At 35.8% G+C, this 25,375-nt stretch overlaps 1 protein-coding gene across 2 annotated transcripts in view; it reads left to right on the top strand.

Moving 5' to 3' along the window:
* The window catches only part of FBXW7 (F-box and WD repeat domain containing 7), a 216,583-nt gene that overhangs the window by 39,038 nt on the left and 152,170 nt on the right, over positions 1–25,375 (top strand). The gene's annotated exons all lie outside the window — the stretch shown is intronic.

Raw genomic sequence — 25,375 nt, 5'->3', positions numbered from 1 at the left:
TTGATATTTCTGTTCAATACAGTTCTATTTTTTTCTTTTTTCTTTTTCTTTTTTTTTTGAGATGGAGTCTTGCTTTTGTTGTGATCTCGGCTCACTGCAACCTCCGCCTCCCTGTTTCGAGTGATTTTGCTGTGTCAGCCTCCCCAGTAGCTGGGATTACAGGCGCCTGCCACCATGCCCGGCTGATTTTTGTATTTTTAGTAGAGACAGGGTTTCGCCATGTTGGCCATCCTGACCTTAGGTGATCTACCCACCTCAGCTTCTCGAAGTGCTGGGATTATAGGCGTGAGCCACTGCGCCTGGCACAGTTCCATTTTTTTCTTGATAGAAGTCTTCATTAGATTTTTTTTTTTAGGTTTTTATGATTTTTGTTACCATCGTGAATGGCAAATTTTTATAAAAATACTTTTTGTTACTGGTAGTTACAAACCAATTAGTATAAGAGACAAATTGCTAAGAAGCAAGTTGCTGTTTGTATCTTGATTTTGTATCTCTCAATCTTGCTGAATTCTTAGTTGTTTTTGTTTGTTTGTTTGAGGCGGTGTGTCTTACTCTGACACCTAGGCTGAGTGCGGTGGCGTGGTCACTGCTCACCACAGCCTTGACTGCCTGGGTTCAAACAATTCTCCCACCTCAGCTTCCCAAGTAGCTGGGACCACAGGTGCATGTCACCACACCCAACCAATTTTAAAATTATTTGTAGAGATGAGGTCTTGCTATGTTGCCCAGGCTGCTCTCGAACTCCTGGGATTAAGCGATCCCAGAGTGCTGAGATTACAGGCATGAGCCATTGCACCTGGCCTAAACTCTTACTTCTAATGATAGATTCTCTTGGATACCTCATGCAGATAATCATATAATTAGTGAATAAAGATGGTTTTTGTTGCTTTCTAAGCCTATGTCTTTATATTTTTCTTCTGTTATTGACCTATGTAGGACCACTTTACTAAAATTGCAGCTTTTCCTGGGCCTTGGCTTTATGTGTGTGTTAATGTATGGAGTAGAAAGGGGTATCTGAGAACTAAAGTCTCCCACTAAGGGCCAAAAGTCTCATTTCTAGTCCCTACATATGAGTCAAAGGATAAATATAGGTTAAGACTAGCAACCCATTGTAGGGAAGAAACATTGCCAACTTGTAGCCTAATATATATATTTTTTAATATGTTACTGTTTTTTCCATGTTACTGGCACACACTTAAAGATTTCTGTTTCATGGTGGCTAAAGGATTAATTTAAAATAATTTTTTTTTTTTCCTTTTTGAGTTGAGTTTCACTCTGTTGCCCAGGCTGAAGTGGAGTGGGGTGATCTCGGCTCACTGCAACCTCTGTCTCCCGGTTTCAAGCGATTCTTCTGCCTCAGCCTCCTGAGTAGTTGGGACTACAGGTGTGTGCCACCATACCCAGCTAATTTGTTTTTTTTTTTTTTTAATTTTTAGTAGAGACGGGGTTTCACCATGTAGGACAGGGTGATCTCGAACTCCTGACCTCAGGTGATCTGCCTGTCTTGGCCTCTCAAAGTGCTAGGATTACAGACGTGAGTCACCACACCCAGCCTAAAAGAATTATTTTGATATATCCTTTCTGCATGAAATTTCTGTGGGAAGGCTTTTCAGGTGATCTGATCTGATACAGTGTTAGGACTGGAAGTATAGCTTATACTATATAAATTTCCTTAATTGAAATTTCACATTATTTAGGAACTCTGTACCCTGAAGCTGTCTCACTCTGGTATTTAATGTCCTACAATTAGTTTAAGAGAGCAAGGTTGGGTAAGTTTCTTAAAACTTCCTTGTATTTGTTTCTTCATCAATATTAGTAGTATAGTATCATCTCCTATCTTATAGATTATTATAAGAAATAAGTTAATAATGTAAAGCATTTAGAACAGTATTAGTTATTGGTCTCAACCTCCTTTTAGCTGTTATCTACAGCCTTTCTGGTAGATTTTACTTATTCTGGGAAGATAGTGGTGTATTCCTCATAATCTGCTTGTACATTCCAGGTCCTACAATAATTCTCAAACATTTTAGCATCCTTACATAGACTCTCCAATATCCTGGTCTTATTTCCCTGATCTCCTCAAATCTACTGATTTTTCTCTTCCTCAGACAAGTGATTTTTCACTTATTTGGTAAAATCCTAATTCTGGATTAACTCGGTTATCAGATTCTTTCATTCCTATACCACCTGAATGCTGCAGTAGAAAGTTACCTCAAAGGACATTTAAAGAAAACCCCATTGTCTCAACCCAAAATCTCCTTAAGCTGATAAGCAACTTCAGCAAAGTCTCAGGATACAAAATCAATGTACAAAAATCACAAGCATTCTTATACACCAACAACAGACAAACAGAGAGCCAAATCATGAGTGAACTCCCATTCACAATTGCTTCAAAGAGAATAAAATACCTAGGAATCCAACTTACAAGGGATGTGAAGGACCTCTTCAAGGAGAACTACAAACCACTGCTCAAGGAAATAAAAGAGGATACAAACAAATGGAAGAACATTCCATGCTCATGGGTAGGAAGAATCAATATCGTGAAAATGGCCATACTGCCCAAGGTCATTTACAGATTCAATGCCATCCCCATCAAGCTACCAATGACTTTCTTCACAGAATTGGAAAAAACTACTTTAAAGTTCATATGGAACCAAAAAAGAGCCCACATCACCAAGTCAATCCTAAGCCAAAAGAACAAAGCTGGAGGCATCACACTACCTGACTTCAAACTATACTACAAGGCTACAGTAACCAAAACAGCATGGTACTGGTACCAAAACAGAGATATAGATCAATGGAACAGAACAGAGCCCTCAGAAATAACGCCACATACCTACAACTAACAGAGCCCTCAGAAATAACGCCGCATACCTACAACTATCTGATCTTTGACAAACCTGAGAAAAACAAGCAATGGGGAAAGGATTCCCTATTTAATAAATGGTGCTGGGAAGACTGGCTAGCCATATGTAGAAAGCTGAAACTGGATCCCTTCCTTACACCTTATACAAAAATCAATTCAAGATGGATTAAAGATTTAAACGTTAGACCTAAAACCATAAAAACCCTAGAAGAAAACCTAGGCATTACCATTCAGGACATAGGCATGGGCAAGGACTTCATGTCCAAAACACCAAAAGCAATGGCAACAAAAGACAAAATTGACAAATGGGATCTAATTAAACTAAAGAGCTTCTGCACAGCAAAAGAAACTACCATCAGGGTGAACAGGCAACCTACAACATGGGAGAAAATTTTCGCAACCTACTCATCTGACAAAGGGCTAATATCCAGAATCTACAATGAACTCAAACAAATTTACAAGAAAAAAACAAACAACCCCATCAAAAAGCGGGCAAAGGACATGAACAGACACTTCTCAAAAGAAGACATTTATGCAGCCAAAAAACACATGAAAAAATGCTCATCATCACTGGCCATCAGAGAAATGCAAATCAAAACCACTATGAGATATCATCTCACACCAGTTAGAATGGCAATCGTTAAAAAGTCAGGAAACAGGTGCTGGAGAGGATGTGGAGAAATAGGAACACTTTGACACTGTTGGTGGGACTGTAAACTAGTTCAACCATTGTGGAAGTCAGTGTGGCGATTCCTCAGGGATCTAGAACTAGAAATACCATTTGACCCAGCCATCCCATTACTGGGTATATACCCAAAGGACTATAAATCATGCTGCTATAAAGACACATGCACACGTATGTTTATTGCGGCATTATTCACAATAGCAAAGACTTGGAACCAACCCAGATGTCCAACAATGATAGACTGGATTAAGAAAATGTGGCACATATACACCATGGAATACTATGCAGCCATAAAAAATGATGAGTTCATGTCCTTTGTAGGGACATGGATGAAATTGGAAACCATCATTCTCAGTAAACTATCGCAAGAACAAAAAACCAAACACCGCATATTCTCACTCATAGGTGGGAATTGAACAATGAGATCACATGGACACAGGAAGGGGAATATCACACTCTGGGGACTGTTGTGGGGTGGGGGGAGGGGGGAGGGATAGCATTGGGAGATATACCTAATGCTAGATGACGAGTTAGTGGGTGCAGCGCACCAGCATGGCACATGTATACATATGTAACTAACCTGCACAATGTGCACATGTACCCTAAAACTTAAAGTATAATAAAAAAAAAATTATAAATTCATGATTGTTGATCACAGACCCTAATACTGCATGGGAATCCATTGCATTATCCTTGTCAGCTAGTTTCCTCATCTTTACCATGACTGTTTCAATCATCTGTTCTCCTCAGCCTTCCAACATGCCCTGTCTCTTTCTACAGAAAACTTTTCCTGTTACTTTCCAGTGAAAACCGGAGTACTTGGTGCAACCCTTAGTTGCCCACTATCTTTTCTATATTTTCTTCCTTCTTAATGTTAAAATAGAGGTAGTCTTGCTTTCTATCTAAGGCTCTCTCCCTTTCTCTGCAGTACCTTATGCTGTTGATGATTTCCCTTTTTTTTGTATGTTTAACTTTTCTTTACACTTGATTCTTCTCGTCAGTATTTAAACACGCTTAATTCCTGCTATTAAAAAAATAAAAACAATAAGCATTCATGGGTACCACATTACTGACCTTTCTGTTCTCTTTCCTAGCCAAATGCTAGAAATTATTGTTTCCATTTCTCACCTTTGACTCACCTGTTTAGTTTATTCATTCCACTGTAATAGTATTTGCTTATGATACCAACGACCTCTCTGTTAGTAAATTAAGTGAATATTTTTAAACTTGGTCTTATTTGATCTCTCACTTGGTGTGCTAGGGCTTCTATAAAATACCACAGACTGGGTGGCTTAAACAACAGAAATTAATTTTCTCACTATGTGGAGGCTGGATGTCAAAGATCAAGGTGTTGGCAGGTTTGTTTTCTTCTGAGGCCTCTCTCCTTGGCTTGCAGAGGGTGCCTTCTTGCTGTGTCCTCACTTGGTTTTTCCTCTGTATGCATGCATTTCTGGTGTCTGTGTCCAGATTGGATTAGGGCCTGGAAGATGAATTTACTCACCTCTCTAAAGGCCCTATATCCAAATACAGTCGTGTTCTGATGTACTGGGGGTTAGGGCTTCAACACGTGAATTTTGGGGGAGACAGTTTGGCACATAATCTCCTAGCAGGTTTAAACAGTTTTGGAAAACTATCCTTGGCTGGACGCATTGGCTCACACCTGTAATCCCAACACTTTGGGAGGCCGACGCAGGTGGATCACCTGAGGTCAGGAGTTCGAGACCAACCTGGCCAACATGGTGAAACCCTGTCTCTGCTAAAGATACAAAAATAAGCCAGGTTTGGTGGCACATGTCTGTAATCGCAGCTACTCGGGAGGCTGAGGCATGAGAATCGCTTGAACCTGGGAGGCAGAGTTTGCAGTGAGCCAAGATTGTGCCACTGCACTCCAGCCTGGGCAACAAAGCGAGAGTCTGTCTCTGGAAAAAAAACAAAAAAACTATGCTTTAAACTCTTTGGTTTTCATTTTGCCTCTCTGATCTATTGCTCTTCAGCCTTTTTTTTACAGGCTTCTCTTCTGCTTGGTCATTAAAAGTAGAAATTTCTTGAGTCTTGGTCCTTTGGTATTTTCTGCTTCTCTTACTTCTGTTATTTCTCCCCAGGCAGTCTTACCACTTTGATTTCCACTTATGAAGGAACTGCATACCTGTTGTTCCAGCACTTAATTTGCCTAAGTTTCAGACCTATTTAATAATGCCATTTAGCTTATCCCAGAGGTACCTTAAAAAAACAAGTTCAAATCTGAACTCATAATAATACCCATCCATGTGATTTGACCCTAATCTACCTCCTTAGCCTTACTATTCTTTGTTATTCTTTGCCATAGCTGCACTATGGCAAAGCATAGCCTCTTGGTCCAGGCGTAATATACCTTTTCCTCCAGAGTCTTTGCTCTTATTTCCTATGTTAATATGCTCCTCATTTTTCATTTACAACATTACCCAGTTTTCAATACATACAAAAGATACAAACATTAGTTATTAGGGAAATGCAGACTTAAACCATAAAATAATCACTAAAACCAACTAGAAGGGGTAAAATTAAAAAGACTGTCAACTACAAATATTCTAGGAAGCCATCCAGAACACTCATAAATTGCTGGTGTGAGTATAAAATGGGAGAGCCACTTTGGAATACCATTGGCAATTTCTTATAAATTTAAGCATACACCTTTGGATCCTGCAATTCTACTTCTAGGTGTTTTCGGAAAAGGAATGAAAACATGTCCACAAAAAACTTTTAAAAATTATATTTATAGTCGATTTATTCCTTACAGCTAACAACTAGAAGCAGCCCAAATGTCAATAGGATTAATGACTAAAAATTTTTTGGTATATTCATACAATGGAATGCCACTCAGTAATAAAAGAACTACAGAATGGCAAATGTACACAACATGACATGGATGAATCTGACATACTTGGCAAAGGAAGCTGGACATGATACTGTATTATTCCATTTATATTAAGTTCTAGAAGAGGCAAAGCTACTCTGGAGTGAAAAAATAAAAACAGAACAAAGGTTGCCTTTTGCTTGTGGAAAATGGTGATATTCAACTGGGAAGGTGCATAAGGGGCCTTCTTGAAGTGATGAAAATGTTCCATATCTCATAGAGGTGTGTGTTACATGGGCTTATCTATTAAAGTTGTACAGCTAAGAAGTATGTATTTCAATGGCATACATGTATCTTAGATAAAATATACAAGTTTTATCTAAAAATTATAGAAATAATTGAGTTAGGTGACAGGGAATGGGAGGTGTAGATGAAAGAAGAATTGCAGAACGTTGGTGGTTGCTGAAGTTGAGTAATGGATTTGGGGAAGTTTAGTATACTATTTTGTTTGTTTTTTGTGTGTTCAAAGTTTTCCATATAAAGAGATCTTTTTAAATCAAAGTTACGAAGACACTTAAACAGCACCTGTGGTCTGACTGCCAGCTTAATAAAGAATGCTTACTAATGTAATTTTCTTCTCTGTGAATCGTACCCTGATTCAGCACTCCTTTCTCCCCACCAACCACTATCCTGAATTCCTCTTGACTTTTTAAGACATCTTCCAAATATCATTCTAAACGTCATGTCCATGGGGGAAAGCCTTTTCTGATTCAGAACACTCACTAGTTTTAAGTGCCCCTGTTAAGTCCTTTCATAGCTTTTATCTTAATTATGATTTATTTGCTTAACTATTATCAACCTCTACACTAGACTAAGCCTAAGTTTTTGGAGTGAAAGATATATCTATTCTTGCTGTTTTAGTGTCTAGAATAATAATACATTTATTGAATGATTATGTTGGTGTAGTTTTTTAAAAAAATTGAAGGATACCCAAATTGAAGAGCTATTCTATTACTGCTTACGTTGTAAGGTCAGTATGTTATAAAATGTATGAATGTGAGAGAATGACTGAGAAATGATCATGGTTTCTTTCTGATTTTATTGGCATCTGATAAAAACAAGGGGCAATAATACTGTGTTATTAGATCTGGAACTATGTCCGGAAAGTCCTGTCAGTTGGTTCTCAAATGCTCTTGAGCTTTATTGTGCTTCGTCCTTATTAATGTATTAAGCCATGTGAGTGAAAGACCCCTTTCCTCTTTACAAAGAATATTCGACATCACCTCTTTTTTCTCTCTTCTCTAATGTGCTTCTTCCTTTGACTATTAGTTTTGGTATTTATCAGGGACAGCGATCTTTAAGAGCTTGTTGTTTTGTTATTTTTTGTACTGCTTGCTGTATGTTTTAAATTTTGATATATCTTACTGCCAAATGAAGGTGTGAGCTCATAAGTAATAAAGATAGAAAAAATCTGCTTTGCTTATAATTATACCATTAAACATGTTGTCCTTAATGCAGATACACACTATTGGTATTGTAGGTGCAGGATTATGTTTTGATTTTTGCCAGTTCATATTTCCATGGAGTATTTAGGCAATTTTAACAACATAGATTTCTGTAATGAATGTTTTTTTAACTTATGCTGCTGCTTGAGAGACAGAGTCAGACTGCCAGGGTTTGAGTCCTATGCCCAGTATTTCCTAGCTCTGTGACTTTGAGTTATCTGCTTTTTGCCTGTTTCTTCCTCATTAAAACAGAGATACTAAGTGTACCTTATAGTGTTGTTGGGAGGGCTATGTGAGGTAGTATATGTAATGCCTGGTACTTATTAAATGTTAGATCTTTTTTACTTTTTTGGGTTCTAGGGAGTCCAATAAGTAACAAATTTTTCCTCTAAGGTTTTTTTCTTTATTGGTGGCAAAATATACATAGTATAAAATTTACATTTCAACCATTTTTAAATATACAATTCAGTGGCATCAAGTACGTTCACAATATTTTGCAACCATCCATCTCTGTCCATTTCCAGAAGTTTTTCATCATCGCAAATAAAAACTTGGTACCCATTAAACAATAACTCCCATCTTTCCTCCCCTGATTTCCTGGTAACGTATGTTATACTCTCTGTCTTTATGATTATGACTATTCTAGGTATCTCATAAATAGAATCATACAATGTTTGTCTTATTGTCCTCTCATTTCATTTGGCATAATATTTTCAAAGTTAATTCATGTTGTAGCGACTTCTAGTTCCATTTCTTGTGGTTGAAGAAAGTACTTCCCTAATAGAAATGAAAACATGTTTGCAAGGCTTTTTTAGAGAATGCTTATGGATTTAGTCATAATAGGTAACAACTGAAAACATTGGTATGGCTGGGTCAAGTTGGACTAATTCACTGTAGCCCAGGGTCATGTAAGAACATGGAGTTTTCAAGGTAGGCATGGGGGTGGTGTTGAGGGGAGGGTAGTAAGCATAAAAGACAGTGCTCAGAAGAAGATAAGGGTGCCAGGTTTCAGTTCCAGGGATGTTCACAGTAAGGATTACAGTGGGCTAAATTTTAAGATTAATTTTGTAAATTCTAAACACATCCTGTTGACTTTAACTGCAACTCTTAAAATGTATCAATAACATGACTTTATAATTCCTGGAAACTGATATTTTCCCAGTACTTTGAAGAGGTTTAAAAATAGTTGACTAATATTAGAACCGATATTTCATGTATTGATTTTTCTCTTTAAGTGGCAGTTAGTTTAGAAAATGCTAAACTTAAGTTAGCAGTATAGAGTAGGTATATAGTTATACTGAGTATGAATGTCTTGGTAGGCTTGGAAGCCTACCATTTATGTCCTCTTGAGGTACCTGAATTACCAAAAGCTTTATGTATTCTGAAGTTATTGAAAATAAGAGCTTTTGGGAATTCAGGTAGTTCAGGAGTGACTTTTCTAAAAAACAGACCTGAGCACCATACACTACTTCTTATAGCCTTTTAATTACTGCCAATTGCCTAGAATAAAGTTCAAATTCTAGGGCAACACAAACATGGCCCTTCGTGAACTGACAGACATTTCCTAATAATTCCTTACATACATGATACCCTTGAGCCTTACAGAATTAAGAATTTCTGAATTTACCTTGGTGTTTGATTCATCTGTGTTTCTATACATGCTGTTTATTTACCTAAAATAGACTATTCTCTATTTAGCCTCAAAAGTCTCATGGAAGGTTTTAAAAAATCCTGTCTAAGCTCAGTTAATTATATTCTTTATACTATTATATTTAGTAGTTAATATTATAAACTGCCTTACAGTAATTTTTACAGATACCTGGCTTACTCCCTAAATTGAGTTGCTTGAGGGCAGGAATTGTGTATTAATCTTTGCTGTATTTTCTTTGCCTTGCTTGCTGTAGTTGATTGGTGCTAATTGAATAAATGAACATTTATGCTTTTCTTTTTGAGAATATTATATGGGTAGTTCCTTTAGTTGTTTAATAGAAGATAGCACAGACTTCTATACAGATTGGTTTTTATGGGAAAACACAAGAGAATAATTAGTTAAAACATAATTTCATGTAGAAATAATTTTCTGCAGTTGGAGCGAATATTTTTTAAGTTATTAACTTACCTAGAGTGGAAGATTGAATTTTTGAATGATAGTGTTTTAGTTATTAAAGTAAATGGCACGTAAGAGAACTTTTAAGTTCATGTGGCAAAACAGGAAAAAATTGCAAAGTTAGAGTCTGTAAGGTTTCTGATGTTTCATAGACTAACAAAAGGTTGCTTTATTAGCAGCATTAATGAACGAATTGCTTTATTGGCCTAGGCATACTGGTAGCATTGTCGTTCCAAAGAGCTGAGAGTTCTTATTTCAATTCATGATTATGTTAGACAAGTGAAGTGAAAGCCGTTGACCTTCTCTTAAGGAGAAAATAGAAAGTTTTTACAAATAGATTATAGATTAAAGCCTTTTAAGGAACATGATGAAGAACTAAATTACTGCTAAATCACTTGAAAAATTTATATTTTTTTATGCACCAGTCTTATAACAGTAGGTTTTTTATAGACCTATTAATTGATATTTAAAATAATAACTTTAATAGGATGATTTTGTAGAGTTAGTCAAAGTGATTGACAAAAGCAAATTATTAAAATAGGCAAACTTTCAATTCTCCAAAGAATGTTCAGTTTTAAAAGCAATATGAGATACAGGAAGTATTAAACTGGAGAAGATGTAATGCCACTTGGATGGCATACTTTTAACATTATTTTTTATTTGTTTAAATGGAATGCATTTTGCTTATTAGAATCATTTTGGAAGTGCCAATTTGCTTCTGTTAATTTACATTAAAGATTAAAATAGGAACCACTGGTGACCTTCTAAATCAAAGTTCTTCAAAACGGTTGTTTTAAACAGCAACAATTACAGAACTAAGTATTGTATAGCTATTAAAACTAAAAATTACGTAGCAGCAGTCCATTTTAAATTTAACAATTTTAAATGATACTTCAAAATATAAAAAATACAAGGAAGAATATAAGATGCTTATGTATCTGTACTGCCAAAATTTAACAAATGTTAACTTTTTGCTATCACTGTTGCAGAACTTTTTAAAATAAATTAAAAATATAATTGAAGATTACTAATCTCATTCTTTTGCCTCTCTTCTCAGAGGTAATTACTTTTCTAAAGGTATCCTGTAAGTTTTCAATACTTTTTACCACATATTTGTATAAAAAGATAAACAGTACTGATTTCGTTTTAAAATGTGAATAATAATATATTGTTGGCATAACTTTTTAACTTGCTTTTTTCACTCAGTGTTTATTTACATCAAGATTTATTCATGTTGGCCGGGCGCGGTGGCTCACGCCTGTAATCCCAGCACTTTGGGAGGCCGAGGCGGGCGGATCACGAGGTCAGGAGATCGAGACCATCCTGGCTAACAAAGTGAAACCCCGTCTCTACTAAAAAATACAAAAAATTAGCCGGGCGTGGTGGCGGGCGCCTGTAGTCCCAGCTACGCGGGAGGCTGAGGCAGGAGAATGGCGTGAACCCGGGAGGCGGAGCTTGCAGTGAGCAGAGATCGCGCCACTGCAGTCCAGCCTGGGCGACAGAGCGAGACTCCGCCTCAAAAAAAAAAAAAGATTTATTCATGTTGATATTTGTATGTACTTAAAGTTTGTTTATTTTATCCTCGGAATTATTAGTTTGGTCCATTATTTATGATGTTTAGTTTGATTACTTGGTTAAGGTGGTGTGACCTGATTTCTCTATTGTAAAAGTATCCTTTTCCCCTTGATAATTAATCATTAATCTGTGGGATAATGCCTTGAGACTGAGTAAACATTGTTTCTCAACAGCGTTTCACCCAGTGTTTTTAACATCCATTATTGATTTATGCCTGAATTATTGGTTACATTGATGCTTGCAAAATGATTTTCTACATCTGTTATTCTTTCCACATTTATTAGCTGGCATTCTTCTTTCTGTAAAGGAGTTTCTGTCCTTTCACTATGGGCTCATGGTTTCTTCATTAATTCGGTGAACTAAAATCCATTATTGTTATGTAGTCATGCACTGCATATACGACATTGATCCCATGAGATTATAATGGAGCTGAAAAATTTCTATCGCATAGTGACGTTGTAGCTGTTATAACATGTTAGGACTAATGTCACAACCAACATATTACATGTTTGTAGTGATGTTAGTGTAAGTCAAATCTACTATGCTGCCAGTCTAAAAGTATAGCACATATAATTGTGTACAGTACATAATACTTGATAATAATAATAAACAGCTATGTTAACAGTTTATTTACTGTGCTATACTTTTTGTTGTTATTTTGAATGTACTTCTACTTATTAAAAAAAAAAGTTAACTGCAAAACAGCCTCAGGCAGTTCCTTCAGGAGGTACTCCAGAGACATTGTTATTATAGGAAATGACAGCTCTGTGCATGTTATTGTCCCTGAAGACCTTCCAGTGAGACAGTATGTGGAGGTGGAAGACAGTGATACTGATGATCCTGACCCTGTGTAGGGCTAGTCTAATGTGTTTGTTTGTGTCTTAGGTTTTAGCAAACAGTTTTAAAAGTAAAACAGGAATTTTTTAAAATAGAAAAGGCTTGTAAAATAAAGATAAAAGGAAAGAAAATATTTTTGTGCAGCTGTACAATATATTAGTTTTATGCTAAATGTTATTAAAAAAGTCAGAAAAGTTTAAAAACCAAAAAGTTTATATGAGCTAAGGTTTATTATTGAAGAAAGAAAATGTTTAAAAATAGATGTAGTGTGGTTTGAGTGTATATTTACAAAGCCTACAGCCGTGTACAGTAACGCCCTAGGCCTTCACATTCACTCTTCACTCAATCATTAACTCACCCAGAGCAGCTTCCAGTCCTGTAAGCTCCATTCATAGTAAGTGCCCTATATAGGCATATGATTTTAAAAAATCTTTTATACTGTATTTTTACTGTACCTTTTCTGTGTCTAGATATTCTCAGATGCACCATGTTACAGTTACCTGGCAGTATTCAGTACAGTAATATGGTATACAGGTTTGTAGCCTAGGAGCAATGGGCTATACCTTGTAGGCTTGTGTAAATACACTCTGTGATGTTAGCACAGTGAGGGAATAGCCTAACAAACACATTTCTCAGAAGATATCCCTGTGGTTATGTGACACATGACTGTGTATCCTTTGGTGACTCAAATTGTTAAAATTTAGCCAGCAAGAACTCAATCAGTCTGGTTTCTGTTTCTTTGACATGCCCCCTCATTTTTATAGCACCAGTTTGCTTTGTGGCACAACAAAACATTCTCTCCTTACCTTATGGTTTTCTTACCCCAGACCTGGACTTGGCTATTTTACCAAAACTTCTTGTTTCTCTTAGTGGGGAATGGTATTTGGAAGCCAGCATCATGGATGCATTACTGGGTGTCATTGCTTCTGTTGGTTCTTTTCATTAGACAGAACAAGAAAATATACTTTTAAAAACTAGTGATATTTGAATTCCTAGTGACACCAAGGTTCTTTTCTTTCCTTGTTTCATATTCCTCTTCTTCCATAATGAAGATCCAGTTTACCAATAACATCAATATATGTTTGTTCATTTGCTCTGTCTTATACATGATATAACATTGGAATTACTATAGCAATACCACTACTAATAATCTCAATAAAGTTTAAGATTTCTATGCAGTTTTTTATTTATAGCGTATAGCCCAGTGAAGGTATATAGTCAGATCGCTATGCTTATAGTTATTTTAATTATATTTTTCACATAGGCAATTTGAAACTTTTTCTAATAGGAAGGTTAAGCCTATTTACTTATCTTGATATAACTAGTATGTTTAATCTAATTGATATGTTGTATTTACTGTTGTTTTATGTTATATATGTTTTTCTTTTACTCTTTTTAAAAAGTTATTTTTACTAATACAAAAATCTTCCTTTCTCTAGATATTTAGAATGTTGGTCTTAGCTCTTATAGTTTCCCAGTCTTTTTGGTATTTTTGTTGTCATTACTATGTTTAATTTTGTTAACTAGAATTCATGTTTTCTTTTCTTCATCCATTTAATTGGGCTTTATACTTTTTTTTTTTTTTTTGAGACAGAGTCTCGCTCTGTCACCCACACTAGAGTGCAGTGGCGCGATCTCAGCTCACTGCAGCCTCTCCCTCCCAGGTTCAAGTGATTCTCCTGCCTCAGCTTCCCAAGTAGCTGGGATTACAGGCGCTTGCCACCATGGCTGGTTAATTTTTGTATTTTTAGTAGAGACAGGGTTTCGCCATGTTGGCCAGGCTGGTCTCGAACTCCTGACCTCAGGTGATCCACCCACCTCGGCCTCCCAAAGTGCTGGGATTACAGGCATGAGCCACCGTACCCATTCTGTACATTCCTTTGCATAAATGTTGTGTTCTGAGGAAAATTTGTGTCTGAGCATTTAATAATTTAAAAAATTGCCATGTGAGTGGATTTATTTTATATGAATAATGTGCCACATGTAAGTTGTTCTGCAGTTGATTTTCCCTTTTTGTGGAGCTTTTACAATATTGTTAGTATGTTTATTTGTCTCTTTTTCCCCTTGTATGTGTAGCCAAGTAATTACAAAAAATGGTGCACTTTGCCATATCTGAGCTTCTCTTTTTCCCCTCAAGTAGATACTATGCATTTGAACTGCAAAAAGGGTCATATTCTTGCTTTATCTATAATCTCTTTTAAAGGCAAAGGCTGATGGTTACTTTTTCTTTAATAAGAATCTTGATTTTTCATTTTGTATATTTGATATTTATCATTTTAAGAAAAAAAAATCCTCTATACATAGTTGTTAGAAATTTATGTAGAATGGATGTTGGAACCCAATCATAAGGCTGTAAAACCATAAAATAAGTAGTAATAAATTTTAAAAAATGGATAGGATTTGTATGAAGAAAATAACAACACTTCATTCTAGGATCAAACAAATGAAGAGAGAGCTATTTTTCAGAATGAAAAACCAAATAGTGTTGAATGTAGACTCTATTCAAAATTCTAGTCTGTAAAATTAATAGCAATTCTAGTCAAAATAGCTGTTTTTTCTTTTGAGAAGTTCGGGAAGTTTGACAACCTGATTGTCAAATATATGTTGTAGAGTATGTTAATGAAACTGTCCAGTGTAAAATTTAAAAATAAAGACTGGTATTGTTATATTGTACTGTATTGCTTGCTATACTATAGTGGTGTAGTAATTGAAACACCATGCTAGTGATATAGGAATAGGGTCCAAATAAATAAAAACTGAGAAGGAAATTGTATACACATGCAAGTGTGTGTGTGCACACACACACACAACACAGAAAGGGTTTTTTTGTTTGTTTTTTGTTTTTTGGAGACAGGGTCTCACTTTGTTGCCCAGGCTGGAGTGCAGTGGCATGATCATGGCTCATTGCAGCCTTGACCTCCCAGGCTCAAGCAATCTTCCCACCTTAGCCTCGTGAGTAGCTGGGACTATGTCTATGTGCCACTGTTTCCAACTAATTTTTGTACTTTTTGTAGAGACTGGGTTTTTCATGTTCCCTAGGCTGGTCTTGAACTCCTGGGCTCAAGTGATCCTTCACCTCAGCCTCCCAAAGAGCTGGGATTACAGGTGTTAGCCACCACGCCCAGCCTCAAAAAGCTTTTTTTTTTTTTTTCCTATAAAGAGCCATATATCTAAAAAGGGAAACAGATTTGACTCTATTACAATGGAATTCTGTGAGAGAAAACATTTTAACAAGATCAGACTATCTAGTAGAAAAATATTTGTAACATATAGCAAAGTTTTAACAAACATAATAAAGACCTTCTAAAAATTAATAAAATTGAAAAAATGGGTTATGAATAAGTACAAATAATTTAAAGAATGTACACAAATTAGTTTTCATAGAAATATGCATAAAGATATATGTACAAGTATGTTAATTTTATCATTATTTGTAATACCAAATAATAATATTCCAACAAAATAGTTGGAATAATCTGAATGTTCACCAGTAGGGAAATGGTACATCTGTATTTTAGAATATTAGCAAGCTGATTAAAAAGAATAAGATCTTTGTGACCAGGTATGGCAAAATATCCCACATTATTCATGAAACTATAGAATGATCTGTGTAGTATGATCTGATTTACTTAGCTCAGTAGGTCTATTGTTTGTGGTAAACTTAAAATTATTTTATTTATCTTATAGGATAGGGACTTTTAAGTTAACCTATTAATATTATTAGGAGCTAAAATATATCACTGTAAGAGAATAAAGACAAATATAGAATAAAAGGAACTAAGAAAAATATTTTACATCAGATTAATTGGAAAATTGGTATGAATCCATGAGTAAATAAAGAAATATCTCTCCCCCCACCCTGTTCTGTCTACCAGAAAATATAAGAAGCATGGACAATCTCAGTAGCAATGGTTACATGCATCTTGGTTGCTAAATGTGGCTCCCCATTGAAAGAATTCAAGATGTCTTAGAAAAATAGATGATCCCAGTTCTTAGGAAAACACACAGCAAGCCAGAAAACAAGGAAGTGGTGAAAAACTGAGGAATTATGTAAAAAAGAACCAACTCAAAGGAGTTCTAGTGGCCACCTCCGAAATAATGATTGCAATCACAGGCATATCTTGGAGATGTTGTGGATTCGGTTCCAGACCATCACAATAAAACAAATATTACAATAAAGTGAGTCACACACATTTTTGTTTTCCTAGTGCATATAAGTTATGTTTATACAATATTGTAGTCTGTTAAGTGTGTAATAACATGTTTAAAAAATGTACATGCCTTAGTTTAGAAATACTTTATTGCTAAAAATTGCTAATAATGATCAACTGAGTTTTTAGTGAGTTGTTCTAATCTTTTTCCTGCTGGAGGGTCTTGACTCGATGTTGATGACTGCTCGCCAGTCAGGGTGATAGTTGCTGAAGGTTGGGGTGGCTGTGGCAATTTTTAAAAATAAGACAGCAATGAAGTTTGTTACATCAATTGATTCTTTGATGAAATATTTCTCTGTAGAATGTGATGTTGTTTAATAGTGTTTTACCCACAGTAGAAATTCTTCAAAATTGGAGGGCAGTTCTCTCAAACCCTGCTGCTGCTTTGTCAACTAAGTATGTAATATTGTAAATCCTTTGTTATTATTTCAATGATGTTCACAGCATCTTCACCAAAAGTGGATTCCATCTAAAGAAATCACTTTCTTTGCTCTTTTTTATAAGAAGCAACACCTCAGCCATTAAAATTTTATTTTGAGATTTCAGCAATTCAATCACGTTATCAGGCTCTGCTTCTAGTTCTCTTGCTATTTCTATCACATCTGCAGTGATTTCCTCCACTGAAGTCTTGAGCTCCTCACATCCATGAGGGTTGGGATCAACTTTTTCCAGACTTCTGTTAATGCTGGTGTTTTGATCTCCACTCATGAATAATGAATGTTTTTGAAGGCATCCAGATTGATGAATCCTTCCCAGAAGGCTTTCAATTTACTTTGCCCACATCTATCAGAGGAATTCCTATCTATGACAGCTATACCCTTATGAAATATATTTCTTAAATAATAAGATTTGAAAGTCAAAAGGGCTTCTCAATCCATGGCCTGTTGAATGGATGTGGTGGTAGCAGGCATGAAAACAACATGAGTCTTCTGGTATATCTCCATCAGAGCTCTTGGGTGACCAGGTGCAATGAGCAATGTCAGTGAGCAATGAGTAGTATTTTGAAAGGAATCTTTTATTCTGAGCTACAGTCTCAACAGTGGACTTAAAATATTCGGCAAACCATGGTGTAAAATAGATGTGCTTTCATCAAGGCTCTGTTCTGTTTGTACTGCACAAGCCAGAGTAGATTTAGCTTATTTCTTAAGGGCCCTACAATTTTTGGAATGATAAGTGATCATTGTTCCACTTGGAAGTCACCAGTAGCATTGGCTCCTAACATGCTGAGTCAGCCTATCCTTTGAAGTTTGGAAGCCAGGTATTGACTTATCCTTTCTAGCTAGGAAAGTACTACATGGCTTCTTCTTCCAGTAGAGAGTTATTTAATCTACATTGAAAATCTGTTGTTTAGTGTAGCCACCTTCATCAGTGATGTTAGTCAGATCTTCTAGATAACTTGCTGTAACTTCTCCATCAGCACTTGCTGCTTTATCTTGTACTTTTATGGAGACAGCTTTCCTTAAACCTCATGAAATAACCTCTTCTAGCTTCAAACTTTTCTTCTGAAGCTTCCTCACCTCTCTCAGCCTTCATAGAATTGAAGAGAGGACTTTGCACTGAATTAGGCTTTGGCTTAAGGGAATATTGTGGCTGGTTTGATCTTCTGTGCAGAACACCAAACCTTTCCCATATTAGCAGTAAGGCTCTTTCTTGTTCTTATTATTCATGTGTTCACTGGAGTAGCATATTTAATTTCCTTCAAGAACTTTTCTTTTCCTTTTTTAACTTGGTTAACTGTTTGGCGCAAGAATCCTAGCTTTCGGCTTATCTTGGCCTTCATCATTCCTTCCTCACTAAGCTTAATTATTTCCAACTTTTGATTTAAAGTGAGTAACGTGTGACTCTTCTTCTCACTCCAACACTTAGAGGCCATTGTGGGGTTATTAATTGGATAAATTTCAATGTTGTTTTGTCTTAGGGAATAGGGAGGTCTGAGGAGAGGGAGAGAGATAGGGATTGGCTGGTGGTTGGAGCAGTCAGAACACATGCAACATTTATCAGTTAAGCTTGCCATCTTCTGTGTTTGTGATTTGTGGTGGCCCAAAGCAGTTAAAATAGTAACATCAAAGATCACAGATCACCATAACAGATACAATAATAATGATAAAGTTTGAAATATTGTGAGAATTACTAAAATGTGATACTGAGACACAAAGTGAGCACATGCTATTTGAAAAATTACACCAAATAGACTTGCCCAATGCAGGGTTGCACAAACCATTATTTTGTAAAATCCACAATATGTTTGAAGTCCAATAAAATGAAATGCAGTACAAGGAGGTATACCTATAATTGTAAAACCTTTTATTGAAAAAAAATAATCCATGAGTCCAGAGAGATAAGAAGAAAAGGAGGGCCCTCCTTTAGAGAATTGTAGTAGCAGTGTTAGAACTGGAAAACTGTACTGTAAACTCCAAAGAAACAATCTGTGCCAACAGCATCAATGGATGCCAAAACCTTTAGGTGTAAGAGTGCTGTGAACACGATACGTATGCAGTGGTGCCCAGTTATTCTGTAAATCTTGTACGACTACAAAGGGAAAATGTGCCTTTGCAATAGATCTGTAGATTGCCACTTGAACTAAGTGGTCACACTTATAACGGGACAGCCTGATACCGTGTTCCTTTTGTTATGATATAATACGGAATGATGTAACCTTGGGTGTATTCTTGCCTAATGTTTATCTACAATCCAGTCAGGTTTCTAGACTTGATCTTGTTTCCAAGAAATACAGGAAGTTGTGGAGTAAGTCAGAATACATTCTGGGAAGCAGTCAGACAAATCTAGGATGTGGGACATTCTGTAAGAAAACTGGCCATGAGTCCTCACACATCATTGTCTTAAGAAAAAGATGTGTGTGTGTGTGAGAGACTATTCTAGGACAGGCGAGACCAAAGAGATTTAACAAGCAAATGTTATACATAAATTTTCGTTTGCCCTTGGATTGCTCTCTCAACCCTGAAGGCTTAAAAATAGATATCTTTGAGACACTTGAGAAAACATCAAGATACCAGCTTACCTTATTTTTACTTTTTTTGACTAGATGTCTTAATGGTTTTATTACTTTGTAAGACTTGTTTTAAAAGATATGTTTCACTACTCAGTATAGTCTATGATAAAATCAGTAAATATAAAATATTTGTCATTTGCATCTCTTAGGAGGTTCATCTCCACTGATGAAAGCTCAGCTTATGTGTAACTGTCTTCCAAAGTAGCTTGCTTGGAAGGACATTCACTGTCATTATATTCTGCTTTATTTCATAGCTGTGTAATCAGATCTACTACATCCTTGTTTATCGTTTATTAGATTACTGCTTTTAAGCCTATTTTAGTTCTTTAATCTGAGAATAACAGTTGACTCAGTTAATTTCATTAAAGCAAGATTGCCTGTAATTTTTTTATAACCTTAGAAAAGTACTATGCCCAACAGCAAAACAAAAACCTAATTCAAAAATGGATAAAGGACATGAACAGATATTTCTCCAAAGAAGATATAAAATGGCCAATAAACACATATGAAGAGTCTCAATACCATTAGTCATTAGAGAAATGCAAATCAAAACCACATTTAGATACAATTTGGCTATTAGCAAAGACACAGAAAATAGCAAGGATTGGGAAGGATGTGGAGAAAATTGGAACCATGCCTGCACTACTGGTGGGAATGTAAAATGGTACAGCTGCTATGAAAGACAGTTTACCAGTTCTTCAAAAAGTTTGATGTAGAATGATTGTATCATCCAACAATTTCACTCTTAGGGTTGTCTCCAAAAGAATTGAAAGAAGGGACACAAACTGGATAACTTATACGGCAGTGTTCATAGCAGCATTACTCATACTAAATAAAAGATGAAAAAGGCCAAATGTCTGTGAACAGATGAATGGACAAATGTGTTTATACATATAGTAGAATATTATTCAGCCTTAAATACAAATGAAATTTTGGTACATGGTACAACATAGATAAACCTTGAAAACATCGTGCTAAGTGAAATAAGCTAGACAGAAAATATTGTATGATTCTACTTAGATGAGATACCCCAAGCTGGCAAATATATAAAGCTGGCAAGTGTAATAGAAGTTACTAAGGCCTAGGGTGAGGGAGGAATGAGAAGTTTGCTTAATGAGTATAGAGTTTCTGTTTGGAATGATGAAAAGTTCTGGAAATGAATAGTGGTGATAATTGTACAACATTCTGAATGTACTCAATGCTACTGAATTGTCCATTTAAAAATGGCTAAAATAGTACATTTTATGTATATTTTATGATACAAAAATATTTTTAAAGTAAAAGTTTGTATTTTGATGTTACTTGTGAAAAATATTTTCACTAATAAAATTTTGTTTGTTGTTTCATTGCTGCCTCTTTGAAAATGTGTTAAAAATTATATGCATTTTGAAATATTACAGCTGTATAAATGAAAAAGAGTATCAGTAAAGAATTTTAGCTCAATACTCTCATATCATGTTATTTATTGTCCTTTCTGTTTCACATTAAGATATACAGAGTCAACAATTTAAATTTGCAGATTAAAAAACACTTTCTGCTTTTGGCCCTATAGAAATAAACCAAACTGGAAAAGGTGTCATGTTTCCTAGATTGTGGACACAGAAAAAGAAGAGATCAAAAGGACAAGTAACTCAGCACAGTAGATGGTTATTGACCTGATCATATTTAAGAATATCCTAAAAATGCAAAAATGTTAAGAAGCAAAACTGGGAAATACTGGGATGATATATGAAAAATTCAGATGACAAATATGCAGTGGTTGAGTATTTATGGGTTTTTTTGGGGTTTACTATTTTTTTCCCCCAAATTTAATGTCTCCTCTTTTAAATACTTCTACTGGATTCTCTTTAGATGATGCTGCAATTGGATTGAGACATTTTCATTGTTTGGCTTTGTAAGATTTCCAAATGTGTATAGTTGTTAAAATACGTGTTCAATGAGGGTGGAAGGAAACACACAAAAATAGAAGTATGTCACTCTGGTAAGAGATGATAGGTCCGATGACTGCTAATACTTTTCCAAATGGCCTTACTTGGATCCTTCTTAGAACTTTTATATTTTTCTAATATTGACCTACCCCTTTGGAACTAGAGTCCCATTGTCAAGAACTGTGAAGAATCTTGACATTTTACCCTACTTGCAAGCTAGCAGTTACTCAGTTGTAGTTTTATGGATGGTGGTTACAGATATGAGACTCCTGAGTTGGAGTTGAAGGACAGTTTATTAGTGCAGCAAGCAGTAGCAGTGACCAGAGTATTAGCTTCCTTTTTTTTTTTTTGCCGCTTTTCCAAGCCCTGGTTCCCATATAGTAGTGTGAAGAGGAGGGCTACATGATGCTTGTACACACTGTGGATTGCATAACAGATGCAGAATCCTCAGCTTCTTACAGAACCTGAATAGTAGTGTATAATAGAAAGTAAGAATGCCTTTCTTTGCTTTGGAGCAAGATACTGTCTTTGTCTCTCAACACTATTGCTGTAAAAGTATCCTCAAAAGGATAGTGCAGACCAAAAGGGTAGTTGAGAATCTTGCTCCTAAGAGGTGCAGAAACATGAGAGTCTCATAGAAAATTGTCTCCCAATAATATTTTCTGCTCATTTCTATACTATTTTGTCTTAAGGCAAATTTTTTTCATGAGTATACCACTCTGATTTATCTGACAGAAGATAGTGAAGTATCTGTTCAAATAGTTAGCTGGCTTTTAAAATCAGGTTATTTGCTTTCTTATTGTTGAGTTTGAGAGTTCTTTCTTGATTCTGGGTACAGTCCTTTGTCAGATATGTGATTTGCAAGTATTTTCTCTGAGTCTGTGACCTGTCTTTTCATATTCTTCAATCTCTTTTGCAGAACAGAAGTTTCTAATTTTGATTACTATCAAGTTTTTTCTCTTATGAATCGTCTTAGGAACTTTTTGCCTAGTTGAAAATCACAGAGTTTTTTTCTTTGTTTTGTCCAGATGTTTTATTATTTTGTGTCTTACATTTAGATCTGTGATCTGTCTTGCATTACCTTTTGTTTGCATAAGTTATGAGGTAGAGTTCAGGTTCATTGTTTTTGCATATGGATATTTACTTGTTCTAGCACTATTTGTTGAAGAGACTCTTTTCCTTCAGTGAACTGCCTTTTTACCTTTGTCAAAAATCAATTGCCCTTATTTGTAAGTATATTTTGCTGGATTTATTATTCTGTTCTGTTGATTTCTGTGTGTGTCCTCTTGCTAATACATCATTGCCTTAAATAGTAACAGTTTTATGGTAGTTATTGAAATTAGTGTTCTCAAATTTTGTTCTTTTGCTGAATTGTTTTGGATATTATAGTACCTTTGCATTTTCTTTATAAATTAGGAATCAGCTTGTTGATAGCTACAAAGATACTTTGAGATTTTGATTGGTGTTACGTTTAATGTACATGTCAGTCTGAGGAGACTGACATTTTGCCAATATTGAGCCTTCCAATCCATGAATATAGTTATTTTTCCATTTTTTAGGTCTTTGATTATTTTCATCAGTGCTTTATAGTTTTCAGCATGCAGATCCTGCACATATTTTGTGGAAGTGTATCTTTTCCGGATGCTATTGTGAGTGCTACTGCTTTAAAAATTTTTGATGTACTAACTTATTGCTGATATATAAAAATATGGTCGATTTTTACATATTGATTTTATATTCCATAACTTGTTAAAATCATAATCATAACACCCTTTAGATTTTCTATATAGACAACATGCTTTTGAATAAAGGCAGTTTTACAAAATTTCATTTTAAATTTGTATGCCTTTTATTTCATTTCCTTTCTTAATTGCACTTGCTAGAGCTTTCCAGGACAATGCTGAATAGAAGTGGTAAAAACACATCTTTGCTTTGTTCCTGGTGTTTTATTACTCTTTTATTATTACTGTTATGTTTAGAGATGGGGTCTTGCTCAGTTGTGAAGGCTGGAGTGCACCGGTATGATCATAGCTCACTGCAGCCTGAAACTGTTGGGCCCAAGTGGTCTTCCTGCCCCGCCTTCCTGAGTAGGTGGGATTACAGGCATGTGCCATCATGCCTGGCTAAGTTTTTTATTTTTTGTGGAGATGAGGTCTTGCTGTGTTCACAGGCTGGTCTTGAACTCCAGTCTCAAGTGATCCTCCCACTTGTATTGGGATTACAGGCATTAGCCACCACACTTGGCCTCTTATTATCATTATTATTATTAATATATATAAATAAATATATATATTTATTTATTTATTGAGACAGAGTCTTGCTCTGTCAGCCAGGATGGAGTGCAGTGCCACAATCTCTGCTCACTCAACCTCTGCTTCCTGGGTTCAAGTGATTCTCCCACTTCAGCCTCCTGAGTAGCTGGGATTACTGGCGTTTGCTACCATGCCGGGCGTGGTGGCTCACGCCTGTAATACCAGCACTTTGGGAGGCCAAGACGGGCGGATCATGAGGTCGGGAGATCGAGACCATCCTGGCCAACATGGTGAAACCTCGTCTCTACTAAAAATACAAAAATTAGCTGGGAGTGGTGGCGCGCGCCTGTAGTCCCAGCTACTCGAGAGGCTGAGGCAGGAGAATCACTTGAACCTGGGAGGTGGAGGTTGCAGTGAGCCAAGATTGTACTATTACACTCCAGCCTGGCAACAGTGAGACTCCATCTATTAAAAAAAAAAAATGTTATGGGATGAAATTTTAAAAAGACCTTTGAAAGATACAAGATAATAGGATTCAATTCTGTATAAGGTAGAGATAAACTGTTGATTTGTACTAGTTTGATTTGTGAAATATTACAGTTAGGCTAAATCAAATAGGTGATGGGTAATTTGAGAATTGATTTCTAATGCTTTGTCCTAGATCATTCAAAATCTGATGTTCACATAACTACTTAGAACTCTTGACTAGTTGTCTGTGCTTTTTAAAAACCTTTACCTGGCTGGCTACAACTTTTCTACTGCCATAATTAAAATTGAAAACAAAAGAATTAGTCTCTTAGGAAAATAATTTACGAACACTATCTAAACATGCTAGATTTAAAACTACCAGTATTTACATGGTTAGAATTCATGAACAGTCTTCATTAGACTTACTGCTGAATGACCAGCATACAGTCGCTGAATTCATTGTGCATCTTTCGTTTTAAGGGAAGATTGTTTTGCTTGTATCTTTGCAGTCTTCTCTGAGATCTTTAATGTTACTAGAAGTTATAAAGTTTGGTTAATTTTCCTAATAAGCCTTTATCTGATTCTGTGGGCTATTTAGGTTTGGGATGGGATCTGTTGTCTTAATTTGGTCACCATTGGCTCTTGGCTTCAAAGTGGACCCTAAACTATATTCCTAGTCTGTCTAGTATTTGCCTTTTTTTTTTTTCTGAGATATGTGACCCCTGGGGAGGTTTCCCTTATTTTCAATAAGTTAATCTTTCTCTTTTAGGAAGAAAAGACAAATTTCTCATAAGGGAGGGATTTTTTCCTTTTTTGTTCTAGAGTGCCTCTCAAATTAACAATTTTGTTCATATCAAAAGTTGCCCATAATGATCACTGTAAGTCTCAAGTTATTCTTGGTGAAAATATGCCATTTAGAAAGATAAGTATCTGAATTGGAAGAAGCATGTTTCATGCTTGGAGAGGTTGTGGAGTTAGACTGACTTAAAAAGTCAGTTTTGTGCAGCCTGGGCAACATAACAAGACCCAGTTTCTATGGAAAATAAAAAAAAAAAATTAGGCAGGCGTGGTGGTGCACACCTGTAGTCCTAGCTACTC

The sequence above is a fragment of the Gorilla gorilla genome, chromosome 3, assembly GCF_029281585.2.
Source record: "Gorilla gorilla gorilla isolate KB3781 chromosome 3, NHGRI_mGorGor1-v2.1_pri, whole genome shotgun sequence".
NCBI classification, from domain to species: Eukaryota; Metazoa; Chordata; class Mammalia; order Primates; family Hominidae; genus Gorilla; species Gorilla gorilla.
This window is presented reverse-complemented; position numbering and strand designations above follow the sequence as displayed.